Below are 13,758 nucleotides of genomic sequence, written 5' to 3' on the forward strand. Positions count from 1 at the left end.
TGAACATGAAGTAATTGTTACATTTGTTAAAATCACAAAAGTTAATTTCTAATAGCGCTGTTTTGGATGCTAATTTGTCTTAGAAATTGGACAGTAAACCCCAGGAACTTGCTTATTTTTAGTTTTTAGAAAAACTAATCAAAGAAATGCTGAATGAGAGATTGCATTGAGTTATAGAAGCTAATAGTACAGAGGCTAGCCCGGATGTGACGTCATGACTTCAGTTTTCTACTCTGGCTGCAATAAATGATTGTATATTATCATCAGTAGCCGGTCAGTAGTTTAGTGTGTCAGAAATGGTAAAAACAAAAATTCTTGTTAGAATTATCCAGTTCAAGTGTTTTGCTTTACTAAGGGTTGAAAATTGAAAGATGATCAATTTACTGTGATACAAAACAGGACATCCTCACATTTGAGAAGCTGTAATGAGCAACTGTTGGGCAATTGTGTCTGATAAATAAATTAAATGATTCTGAGTTTCAAAATTGTTGGATAATTGATGAACAGAGTCATCATATCAGTTTAAAATTCAATGTGACAATATATTTTCATTGGATTTTGGGCCACAAATAATGTCTGTTTGCAAATGCAGGCTGTATCTCTCTGCTGCTTTTTGTCTTGGACTGTGGAGTGAGACAACATTGTCTACCAGTTATGATGTATTTGTTCTTGAAATGTGGTCTTCGAAGGAGACAGGTCTTTGAGTCTGTACATGCTGTTCCATTTGGCTGTTTTGACGTGCTGCTTGCTATGTAGCGCCAAGAGCATGGAGACCTGCTTTAATGGAGTGCAGGCGGTGTGTGAGGCGGCAGGCATGATGTTGAATCTCTATCAGCTGATAATCAATCCACATTAGGAGGGGTGTAGATGATGTGGTAAACTTAAATCTTTTCACAGTTTTAAAAAGTTGGCAGAGACCCTACAAAACCTTTTACATTTGAATTCAGCTACAACATATATTGCTGTATATAGTATTTCAGTAAGTATTGTTTATGATGCTGTTGGTACATTTGTGTTTTGTTCACTTGCTGCACTGAGGTGTCAATTAAAGTCAGCTATTTTGTGTACTGACTTTAATGGAGTAGAAAAACATGCCCACACAGCATGACATCATCTAGCGTCAAAAACCAGCCAATAGGAGGGGGGGTCATTTCATTACTTTGCCTTAGATATGGAAGTTTGAAATGTCTCTCTGCAAGCCTGAAGCATAGGACAGTAAATAAAGAAGGGGAGAATTCATTAATGCTGCATAATAAAGAGAAGAGAGAGAAACACTGGAAGGGATAAATAGAGACAGAAGTGAGATGAGAGCACAGAGTGAGAAACAGAGTCCATTAGCTGCTATTAATTACCTCTGATTGGTATTCACAGACTAGCTGCTTCTGAGCCTCAGAGAGATCAATTCTCCACTCTGGACCTCTGTCAACACACACTCACACACATACACACACACACACACACACACACACACACACACACACACACACACACACACATTTGCTTATTCCTTTGGCGGCTCATTTTAACTCTTACTTACACTGTTGCACACAAAATCCTTTTCTGGTACAAACAAAGCTGCTTAATTTCAGTTGCACTGTGTGTCACGTTGCTGTTTGCTTTAGGTTAAGTGCCAGTCAGACAACAGGATAGCCAGTTTAGCATCCAGGATGAGGTTTCAGACTCTTCAAGTCATCGGTGTGTCTTTACCTAGTGTTGTTTCCCCTTTGATATGAAAGATATGAAAGATAATCTTCTTGTGATTGTTTTACATTTTCGCAGAAGGTGGAATGAGCGGAATTTGATCTTGAGGGAAATTACAAGGTGTGTAAATAACTCATCACGATATGATTTTGATCCAGTTCAATTCTTGGGCCTGCAATCAGGCCAGGAGAGACCACTGCTCCCCTAATACAATTACTGATCCCCCCATTGGCAATCCCAACCAAAAATAATTGGAGGCTCACATTACTGTCTTTAAAGGCTGTGGCATACCCATTTTTTTTTTAAGCTAGCGCAAGGATATTGGTACCTTGTGAAACTAGACAGCCTTAGTCATCCATTGTTACCAACCATTTCGTTTTAAGTAAGGCTCTAAAATTTGGCAAGGGGTAAAACTGGCATGGCCATTCTAACCTCAGAATGGGTTCTATGGGTACTCATACCCAACTGTACCTGTATTCGTCAATGATCAGGTAGTAAGTAACATTAACTGTAAAATCAGAAACCAAAATATATCAGTATGCGATACCTTCACTCTCCATATTGACATAATTTTCAACTGGCCTTTATACACCAGTCAGCCAAAGCATTAAAACCAGTGGTGGGTGAAGTGAAAATTGATGATCTGCGTACAGTGCAATGTTCTGCAGGGAAACCTTTGGTCCTGGCATTTATGTGGATGCCATTTGACACGCACCACCCAAACACATTTGCAGACCAGGTGCTCTCCCTCATGACAACAGCACTCACAGATGGCAGTTGCCCCCCAGCAGGACAATGCGCCATGCCACACTGCAAACAGTACTCAGGAATTACCCAAGGAATGTGACAAAGATCTGAAGGTGTTGACCTGGCCTCCAATTTCCCCAAATCTCAATTTGATTGAGCATCTGTGGGACTTCCTTGTACCCAACCTCACAACCCACAGGACTCAAAGGATCCTCCACCAACGCCCTGGTGCAAGTCTGATCGGTGGATCAAGGTACCTCAGGGGTACTGGCTTGATCAGACTGGGGTCTGGGAAATTTTGAGGCCAGTTTGACACCTTGATCTCTTTATCACATTCCTCGCGTCATTCCTGAGCAGTTTTTGCGGTGTGGCATGGTGCATTGTCCTGCTTGGGGGTCCACTGCCATTGGGGAGTCGTGTTGCCATGAGGGGGTACTTGGTTCTGCAACGGTGTTCGGGTGGGTGGAACACATCAAGTGGCATCCTCATGAATGCCAGGACCAAAGGTTTCCCAGCAGAACAATACATTGTAATAAAACGATCAATGTTAAATACTGCACCTGCAAGTGGTTTAAATGTTTTGGCTGGTTGGTGTGCTTGAACATTATAATAACATTCTGGAAATTCAGTCATGGATTTTGGTTTTGGTGTGCCACCACAAGATTGTTGTAGGGATGGCCCCATCTTGCCACCCCTATGAAAAATTTTCAGGGGTCCCACTGCCTGCAGTCGATAAGAGACAATTTCAGTAAATGCCCGCATTGTCTTTTTTTTTGGTGTCTTGCCTTTGTCTGCTAGGCTGCTAGCACTGTCTGAATCTTTAGAGAGGTGTGCAGAAATGGTGACACACACGTCATTGGAATTTCAAAGTAAAGGCGTATCTTTAAGATTATTATATGTCTTGATGTTTTCACTTTGCATTGATAATATTGGATTGTAGCTCATTGATTCAATATATAGATCCACATCGATGTATCATTACACCCCTAGATACTACCATACATACTCTGACAACATGTTTACTGTTGGCCCTTGATGTTGTGTCCTTTGAGCTATAGTTGTTTGTTCAAGCTGAAACAAACAGCTTGTTGTCAGATCAGTGCACATAAATTCCAATGTGAACACCAGCATGAGTCCTTTGTACAGCAGGTGGTGATCTCAGGATGTGTCCTCTAAATTGCTATTGACAAAACACATCAGCTTTCTGAGCTGATCTGAGGGAATAGAGGGAAAATGAGGACGCCTCCATGCCACTGTAAAGATAGCCTTTGATCCCACATCTTATTCTTTTTGATGCAAATGATGCACACAGTGTTGCTCAGTATGGGTAGAAGGTGCAAGGCAATATCTTTGTGACCTTTTATGAGACTGCTTCTGAGAGATAGGTGAGTAAAGGTCCAGTATTCTCCTCTAGGTCAAAACAGGTCTCCACAGTATATATGGGATGATACAGTCTTTGGATTAATGGACTGAATCTGCAGAAGTTTTATTTTTCTTATCAGAAGTGTGGTTACGTCCGCACATAAAGCAGCTGAAAACAGACGAAAAATGTGAGTAAATGATAAATGTGACTCTTAGACTCTCATTTTTTCCCATTACCTTTTCCTGATGAATCCTATTTCTTTTACTAAAGCAATGACCTAGTTGTCCCATGAAAAAATCAATTGACTCATCTTATTAATTCTCTAAAGCGTGTTTGGACATTTTCAGCTTTAAAAGCAAATTGATGTCCCAAATTGAATAAACAAAGCATTAGTCTCACTTAAACAACATGAGTAGGCAAAGGTGGCCTCACACTTGGATTTTAAAGACTTGAGAACAGAGTTGAACAGAACTCGACATCAGAGACTCTTTAACACTGGATTTTATTGTCAGATTTCCGCAATATTTGCTATATTTGCTAGCCAGTGTCACTCTGGCTGACAGTTATATCCTCCATGCGGTGTAAGTTTCCAGCTCTGTGTCCAGCTGTAACTTGGATCTTGCTTCGTCTCCAGTCTGTCACAAAGGCATAGTGGGGAGAGCTTGAAGAGGCTGAGTGAGCAAATGCAGCATTAAACAATGTTGAGCAAGTTTTTTTTTTGTCAAGAACCCCCCACATCATCTTGTCATAGTTAGCGTTTCATCCCAAGGAATGAGTTACAGACAGCAATAATAGCCTGTCACCGGCAGAGAAACTGCGGCTGCAGGGATGTGCTGATATGAGAGGGACGGAAGGGAAAAAAATGAATCTCCTGAGAATAAAATGGCTTTCAATCGTCCTGCTTTGCTACAGTGCAGACGCTCCTTTCTTCTGCTCTCTTTGTTTTCACTTAGCTACTTTTTTACTTTATGGGTGGTTCCCTGTCACAAGTAAATCATTAGGAGGATATTTATTTGAGTTTGAACGTCTATTGGGAGGATAATTTATGACTGAAGCTCTCAGTTGTTATCATCGGCTTGCGACTGCCTCCCAAGCAGCAACTGACTGGACTACTAACAGCAGTGTCTCGGACAACACCATGCCTCTGTGCTTATCTGCATTGATAAAGTGCACAGACGGCCATAAATTACACAGAAGATTGTACTCAAAACAAGAATATTTGCACTGAAGAGGACTTGTGAATTCCATGACATCATGACTCTCAATGGCTCCCGCTGGTGAGTTAGCTCAGCAGAGTTCAACTCAATACAATTTAAATGGACAACTAAATGACACCATAACTTTCCCCAGACTCATTGAGACTGAAACAGTGAAGTCTTGGATAACCTTGGTGCAAAACCTAAAGACAAGTGCAAGTCTGTACTCCCACTGAGGGCGACATTTACAGCTTCAGTCAAGCCAACTTCAACCCAGAACATCTGGCAGACGGCCAGACGAGGACATAAACACAGACCACAGTCAGCCCTGACATTAAAACTAGAAAACGGGTTTGAACTGTTAATAAATCTCCATGAGACAGAAATAGTGATGGGTGCTGATAAGAATGGACAAGGGAGAGTTATGAAGAGTTGGAGCCAACAGAAAGAGGCAAGGAAGTCGTGATTGGGAATAGGTCTGGGCAGTATGTTGATGTTATATCAATTTCATGATTTAAGACTATATATTGCGTTAGATTTTGGATATTGCAAAATTGTAAGCGTTGTCTTTCTCTGGTTTTAAAGGCTGCTACATATTCTATGACTTGTCTTTACCAGCTTCGTCATTATATCCACATTACTAATGATCATCTGAAGAGACAGTCTAACAAGGCCTTGATCACACCTAAACCTGTTGCTGAAAACGCTTAACCAGAAATACCATTGTTTTCCAATTGATCTTGACCATCATTTCCATATTAATCCTGAATAGAATCGCTGATGTCAATCCAGGACCATCACTGCTATGTTGACGTCGACATATACAAATCATTCAGGATTAGCGTGATGATGATGGTCCTGGATAAACCAATACCAAATCTATAGATGATCAAGATGGAAAAAGGAGGGAACGTGTGTTAATTGCAGCTGACAAATGCTGTTAGTGAACAGTATTTTAGCCTATTGGTAAGCTTATTTGTTAGCATAGCCAACTTACTTAGCAAGCTAACTTGCTAACCCTGCAGTAACATACAAGGTTTTTGTTCGATGTTACTGAGGATTTTGTTCAATTGTAGCAACTTCAATTTGAAAAACGAGCTTAGCTCTGAAGGAGCACACAGGAGTTTAGAAAGAAGCACAGCAGCAGCGCAGTGATGATGTCAGAGGGCTGTGATTGGTTGATTGCAGTGTTGGTCCAGAAACGCGATGTGAGGTGTTGATCCAAGAGCATGTTCTACTTGGCAAAATCACATTGTGCATCTGACACGTGTGCCTTTCTTTGTGTTGTGTGTCATGTCGTACCGCTTGTCAAGGTCACTCCTGGCTCAGGCAGCCAATGAAATCAAGCAAGAGGCGGACTGTACTACTTAACTGTTTTGATGCAGGTAGATATGGCAGTGGTGTTTAGTCTCGTTGAACTGTATATAAGTTCACCCCACTGTTCCAAGACTTACCAACAAAGGCATGCATGGAGTATCCTGAGCAGCCAGATGAATCTTACTATGCCGATAAACAGGCTAGCTAGCTAGTTAGCTGTTGGACTTTGAGAGCGCTACGGAGTATGAAGGAGGGTCGGTTGCACATACAGCCCCACTTTACATGTGACATGACGTGCCCGTTTTTGAAGCGGCCGCACTTTTACATGTCTTGATGTGATCAGCCTCTGACTTCAGTTGTGAGAGATCTTGTCAGAGATATACAGCAGGCTTTGATTGAACTGTTTAATGGTCTTGAAAACTAGAAGCCAAGTTGTTTATTCGGGGACCAGTGCCAACGGTCAACAGAGGGATATCATGTTTGGCAGACTTTAATCGCTAAACACATGGCTCAGCAAAACCTGTGGTCTGAAAGGGACCAACTATTCATAACTTTATGTTCTGGGGATGTAGGCATCTTTTCAGGACAGATGGCCTCCGCCCAAACAGACCTGGAGTTAAAGCACTGATGGACCATTATTGGCCAGGCCTTACACGATGCACCCTCACACACAGCAGCCTCGGCACCAGGAAGACGAAACACCACAGCCTCTATGTCAACATGTTAACAACCAGCTCATGGATTGGTCTTCTAGTTCTTCCTCTCGTCACTGCCTTCACCCCTTTGGTGATTCATTTACACATAGGAAGAGCTGTTTCTCTTTTTTCCCCATGTATAAAGCACTGGATATGAAATAAGATATACAAATATAGTTGCCTTGCCGTACCTCGCCTCTTGTACAGTATCCCTGTCGTCTTGTCATAACTGGAACTGGAACTAATCTAATTTTTTCCCTGCCAGACAGGTTTTCATCTCTTGGAATCAATTAGGGCTTTTGTCCACCCCGCGCTGCTGAACAGAAGCTTTGGAAAGTGTTTGTCCCCGCTCCTGCTGTTGCTGCATGACTAGTTAAAAAAAATGTTTATAGCGAGGTGTACTTTGACAGAAATGGTGTGTTTGTGTGTGTGTGTGTGCATTTGTTTCTATTAAAACCGTGTGTGTGTCAGAGACGTGCTGTCAGCGAGCACTTCCACTCTATTGTAAATAAAGAGAAAAAGAAAATTGTTACTTTGAAGAGAGGTCCGTGGTGGGCAGGCAGCTTTAACATAGCAGAAAATTAGCCGGCGTACCCTCTCTCACAAGGGCCGGCCGAATGTGATGAGAGATTTAAGGGAGCGAGGGAGATGGGGGAGACAGTCGAAGAATGAGGGGAGGGGATAGGGAGACTGAGTCGGAGAGAGGAAGCTAGGGAAAAGGAAGAAAGTGGATAGATGTCAAAGAAGGGAACAGATATAGGGAGCGAAAGCAAGTGAAGGAGAAAAGATGAAGATGCTTACTGGCTTGGGTGACAGACAGCACAGAGAGATGAATTGATGCGACGTCAAGTGAATGCCAAGAAACTGGAAGAGAGGAGAGCTCTGATCGGTGTGTGTACATTAACAGCCTAATCATGAAGACAAAGGAGTGCTGTAGCTGCTCTGAAGGCTTCGTCCTGCTAATGCAGCGGGAGCAAAGGCAATCTTGCAGCTGTGTGCACCTTAGAGTGCCGGCGTGTGTGTGAATTCCAGTGTCTGCGAGGCCAAGTGTGAAGCTTTCTTCCTCTTATCAGTGACATGCTCATTGATTGCCATGATGACTGCTGTTCGATTGGCCCCCAGTGATGAATGAGCCCGAGCCCTATTTCCAAAATGACCTCGCAAGAGACGCAAAACAAAGTGACTGTTTTTTGTATTTTTTTATTTTGTGTGTGTGTGCCTTTGTGTGTGTGTGTCCCCTCACCTCGTTTGGACCATTTTCCTGCAGCTGAAATTGCCTAGTTTTCCACATGGCTGCACAGCTCCACAATACAGAGTGAGCTAGCGAGGGCAGTCGGCCACTGTGCAAGAGTAGACTGACAGAATTTGGTTAATGAACTCAAAAAAAGTAAAGCAATAACAAGTACGTACCGATCTGTGTGTGTGGGAATCTTCTGTAGATGTGAAAGGATTGGATGGATTAAATACACGCCTAAAGCAGAGGCTGACATGTGTTTGAAGTGTGTGCATATCAAATGAGTGTTGGTCGTCCAAAAAATGTCTTGAGTTTTCTGAATATCTTCTTTAAAATCTAACAGATTGTAGCCTGCTTTGCCTTGCAGGAATTTTTAAATGCTTTATACTTTCACAAGCGATCCTTATTAATCATTGAGGGATACAAAATGACTAAATGAAGCTCTTTATCCTCAGGAAATGACCAGTATTACACATATAGAAGGATTTCACTGCTGAAAAGATGGTCTTTTTTATAAAAGTAGGATGTCTTTGCAGTAAAAAGATACAAATACTTTTGAAATTCTTGCTACATGATCAGACAAAGACGGGGAAAATGGCTGTGGTATTTGCTTTTTGCTCAAGAGGTAGAAAACGTACAACTACCAGATTGCACTGCGCTGCACTGGACTAATATACGCTAATATACACTGCTGGTGGGTGGCGCAATGCAAGCTTGACTGTTTTGACACAGGAAACAATATGGTGGGTGGCTGGTAACAAAAGATCTCGAATTATGTTTCTGTGGTAAGAAACAGGCAACGCAGTAACAGAATCTTGGTTTACATTTGATCAGTGCTGCCAATATTTCCCATTTGATCTCAGTTTTTTTTAAATCTCAGCCTCCATTTTTACAATACAGGAAACAGTTTGGCGCTGGAGGGCAGTTTAAGGCGGGATTTATACTTGTGCGTCAGCTCTATGAAGAGTCTATGCTGTAGCCTACGCACATGGCCTACGCTGTTGTGAGCATTTATACTTGTGCAGTGGTGTGTCTGCTTCAGTTACACCTCCAAAACACAAGTCAGCGGCGGGGCTTCTGTGAAGTGCTGTTAAGTTTAGTTGATTCAAATCCCACCCAAAACACACATTAAACATGGCTTAATAGCGACAATTTCGAACATAAGCGCTCAAATCAGCTTCCCTTTAACTCGCAGCATTCACAGACAAAGCACTTGTCTTTATCTGGACACATTTTCCCCACAAATACGACATGCTAATGTTATTAGCACAAGCCAATGGCATTTTACATTGTATAAATTAGCCTAGTGGCTAGCAGACTTTTCCTCTACTCATATGAAGCCAGGGACAACAGCAACATTTGACAAAGGTAAAGTTACAAAATTCGGCTCCATTACAACTCACAAGGTTCACTGACAAAACAACTGTCTTATACTAAACACGTTTCCAAACTAATACAACATGCTAACGTTACTAGCACAAGCCTATGGCATTTGACTTTGTAAATATTAGCCTTGCGACGAGCGGAGATTTACACTGTTCATGTGAAGCCAGGATAAATTACACACAAGACTTATGCTGTGTACCCACCAAATGTGAATTTGCAAATTCGCGCGTCGAGATTACATACAAAGTCAGTGCAAAGATGCGATTAGACGCGAATTCGCACCGGGCAATGCGATGGATGCGTCTAGCGCGATGCGATACACATGTAGGCGCGGCGCAATAGACGTGAAATTCGCGTCCATTGCTTCATCGCTCGAGTTGAAAATATTGAACTTTTGAGGCGAATTCGCGTGACGCTGTGCCGCAAAAGCCAATCAGCGTTGAGATTCTCCCAACGTCACGTCTTGACGCCCTGAGGTCCAGTTGTTGACACAACAATAAACTGCTACTCACTGGAGACAGATGGACAGCCACTCCGCAGCTGAAATGGAGCGCCTGTAGTTGGTGTCCTTCCGGGAGATCCTGGTGCAAACCCTAGCTAGCAGGTCTTCAAACTGGGCAGCAGTCAGCCTGAAGTATCGCTGGAACCTACTGTCGTCCAGGCGGAGCTCCTGTAGGAGACGGTGGAACTCGCCGAGTTCAGTACGCCTCCGCAGGGTATCATGCACCCAGAACCGACTGCGGTGTTTGGCCCTCAGACGAATCTGGGACCTCCAGAGCAGGTACAGTGCAGCGATCGTGGTGATCTCAGCTATGGTCGATGAGAGAAAGAAATGACAGAAGTAATGTTGTTGTTATCTAGTGAAAATGGGCGGGCTCGTACTCCTGCGTCTGACGCGATAACGCAAATTTTACATAAATGGCCCAGCGTCCAAACTCGAGCGAGTAGCGCAAGGAATTTTCATTTACTCGCGCAAATAAATCGCGTTCATCGCGTTTGGTGGGAACACAGCATTAAAATGATATTTTTGTGGAGGCTTTATCATCTTCACAATTTATTGTTTCTTATCTGTGAAATAAAAGTAAAAGCTTTGTTTCCACTGAGAGAAATGGTTTCAGCTCATAGAAATAGACAGGAAGTCTGCATTGCCACGACATGTAGTTATGTTTCTGGGCAGGTGCACGTCAGGCTGGTGTAGGGTATAGCCTTGATTCAGAGCAGAAGTATAAATCCCGCTACACACTGTTCATTTTACACATACTGCCTATGAGCTGGTTGAAAATCTGTAGTGTCCCTTTAAGAAATGTGAGTCGTGTTTTCCATAAGATTGCTTATCCATCTCAAAGGGAGAAAAATCATTAAAATATTCAATAACTATAAAGTATAGGAAATACACCCTGTAGAGAGGCTACTGATTTGAAGTGACAACACATCCATTGCAATAATCTGTTTTCATTATCTGTCATGAGTCATTGTGCAGAGCAGGAGGGACCAGCCTGTGTGCTTGGCGGACGACTGAGGATCAGATGTGGAGGAATGAGCTGACTGCCGTCTGTTTTGTTTCTCCTCGGCTGTTGCGTGACTCCTGTTTGTGTGCCTCACTCAGGACAGCTGCAATATGATCTAATCTTATCCATATTAATTTGTCCACAGCTAACTTTGTTGTTTTCGTCGTTTCTGCCCCTGAGAGGAGGAAGAGGAGGAGGAGGAGGAGTGGGAGCTCCGACCTCCTTCCTGTCCTTTGTATCTGTTTAACGAACAGTGAAGGGAATCCATGCTGATGTGTTGTGGCTTTTTCAGGCATGCAAACTAGTTTCCTGATACCATCGTGAATTAGCATTTTTTTTTTTTTTCTAATCGTTATCCAGGAAAGCCTCTTGCTGCCCTTGGGGAGATGTTGCTCTAGCTGTAAGAGGGAAGGAAAAGTTTAAAATCATATGATGTGAAATCCCAACAGAGAGGCCCCTGAGCAAGGCACTTCACACACAACTTTTTTGGGCATTCAGTAAGAAGGAAGTTCAAGTCGGAGAAGTACTTTGTCACAGTTTCCAGTTAAAAAATTAACGCAGACCTGTTATGCTTAATGTTGCATTGTTGGATGATTTAAATAATGACGTAAGTGTACGTAACCATGCTGAATCACTGTTTTGCTCTGTTCTCCCTCTATTTTTGTACTTTAGCTACAAGCTAATGGCAGGTAATGGTGGATTTCTTAAGATGGTCATCTGCTCCAGGCCACTCAGAAATGTTTTATTTATTATTCGTTACCCATTAATCTTTTCAAAAGTAAAAGTATTTCTTCACTTATTACTCCCTATCACCAGTAACCTGTTAACACTCCTTAATATATTACTTTTCCATTACCCTTCACAGAATTGGAAATTGCGTCCTTTCTCCTCAAAATTCAGACTTGTGAGACTTCTGTGTGAATGTCGGGGTAATCTCTGCTTGGCTCAGCTAAGGCTTGATAGCTTGCGATGTTTTTCGTTTTACCTGGGAGTCTTTTGTTGCCTGTAAGCATTATCTTCCCAAGGATCTATCTGTAAGGTTGAGAATCAATCTCATAGATAGGCAACATTTCATCCACCACATATCCAACTACAAGCTTTATTAGTTCTTTGTCCGGTGAAGCCAGTCGTCAATTGTATTTCCACAAGCTTCACGTTGTTGTGCTGGCTGTCATAGTTGTTTCAGAAGGTACCAACTGAAGAACCACTATCTGGAAAACTATGTACTTGTCATCTTTCCTCCTGGCAAAGTCAAAGTAATTGTTTCCAGCCGCTGAACGTACGATCAATGTTCCCATCTTCCAAGCTAGCTAGATTTCGGATCGTATTCTTGCTGGAACATGTCTGGTTGTGCTATGGAGCTCGATTTTTCTTAATAGAAAGCGCCGCTATACTTTGTAAGGGTGCTTTCAGACCTAGAGTTGTCTTGCTTTGGTCTGAATCAGGGACAAATTTTGTAATAGAGTTGCATAATTGCCGAGAGTTAGTTCATGTTCTCACGGCAGCATTTACAAGCGGACCATATCAAATGTTTTGCATGAACAAACTGCTCTTGATTGGTCAGAATTTCCATGAGTGAAAAATCCAGGAAGTAAATAAAACATTGAAGAAGAGTACACTTGCAAGATAAATGTGACACTTTCTAATGTCACAATGGAGGGGCAACTACGCAGGTTGATTTTAGCGCTGCTCATTGTGGACTATATTGCTGTCATTGTTCATTTTAGTCAAACCATACAGTTTGAAAACGAGGCGCGGCTCCAACTAGAAAACAATGTTTTGATGCATTGGATGTGCTGAATGTGCATATTAAGGCAGTACAGGAGGAGGTGCACATTAATAATCCTCCAGGACTGTAACATGCTCATGTTTAACCCAAACAATGTGTCATGTGACTGCAGTTGGTTCGGATCGAAGTCGTAATTCGTTCTCACCACAAACGAACCGCACCAGAGTTCATTTGTAACCGGACTGAGACCACCTCTTCAAGAAGGTCTTGTAACAGTTGCTTTGGTGTGCACCTGAGTGTGATTGCTGTGTTCACACCTGCTTAAACCTCACTTAGGGGGCAAATGAACTTGAGTTTGATTGAACCGAACCAAACAGGGCAGGTGTGAAAGCACCCTTACAGTCATTCCTGCAGCTACAATGACAGTGCAGAGACGCTAAAATACAAAACACCTGGAAACTCCGACCAATCAGAGCAGACTGGGCTTTTTCAGTAGAGGGATTTAAGTGACAGGTGCTAAAACAGTGTCTCAGACAAAGGGTAAATACAGGTGTTTCAGCGGACAGCAGACAGTATGAGGGAAGTAAAGTGGTTTTATTTTCATATCAAATGACCCTGAAAACGAGCATTGTATGTCCATGGTAAAAAAGAACATTTTGGGCAAAGCAAGATCCAGAATCATCCTGGCTCGAGTGACAACCTCCCCAGAATGCATGGCAAAATAAACCTAATTATGGTATTGAGAATATCATACGTGTACAAAACATTCTCAGTCATTTTTTTCACTCTTTTATTTTGGTTATTTTTGTTGAACTGAAATACTTCCAGCACAGTAATCACTGTCCAGCATCTCCAGCTTTCATTATCAACTTCTATGAAATA

General features: G+C 42.3%; 1 protein-coding gene across 2 annotated transcripts in view; it reads left to right on the forward strand.

The window, feature by feature from the left end:
* Positions 1-13,758, forward strand: part of LOC117269967 (poly [ADP-ribose] polymerase tankyrase-1) — a 155,452-nt gene that overhangs the window by 34,478 nt on the left and 107,216 nt on the right. The gene's annotated exons all lie outside the window — the stretch shown is intronic.

The sequence above is a fragment of the Epinephelus lanceolatus genome, chromosome 19 (assembly GCF_041903045.1).
Source record: "Epinephelus lanceolatus isolate andai-2023 chromosome 19, ASM4190304v1, whole genome shotgun sequence".
In the NCBI taxonomy this organism is placed as follows: Eukaryota; Metazoa; Chordata; class Actinopteri; order Perciformes; family Serranidae; genus Epinephelus; species Epinephelus lanceolatus.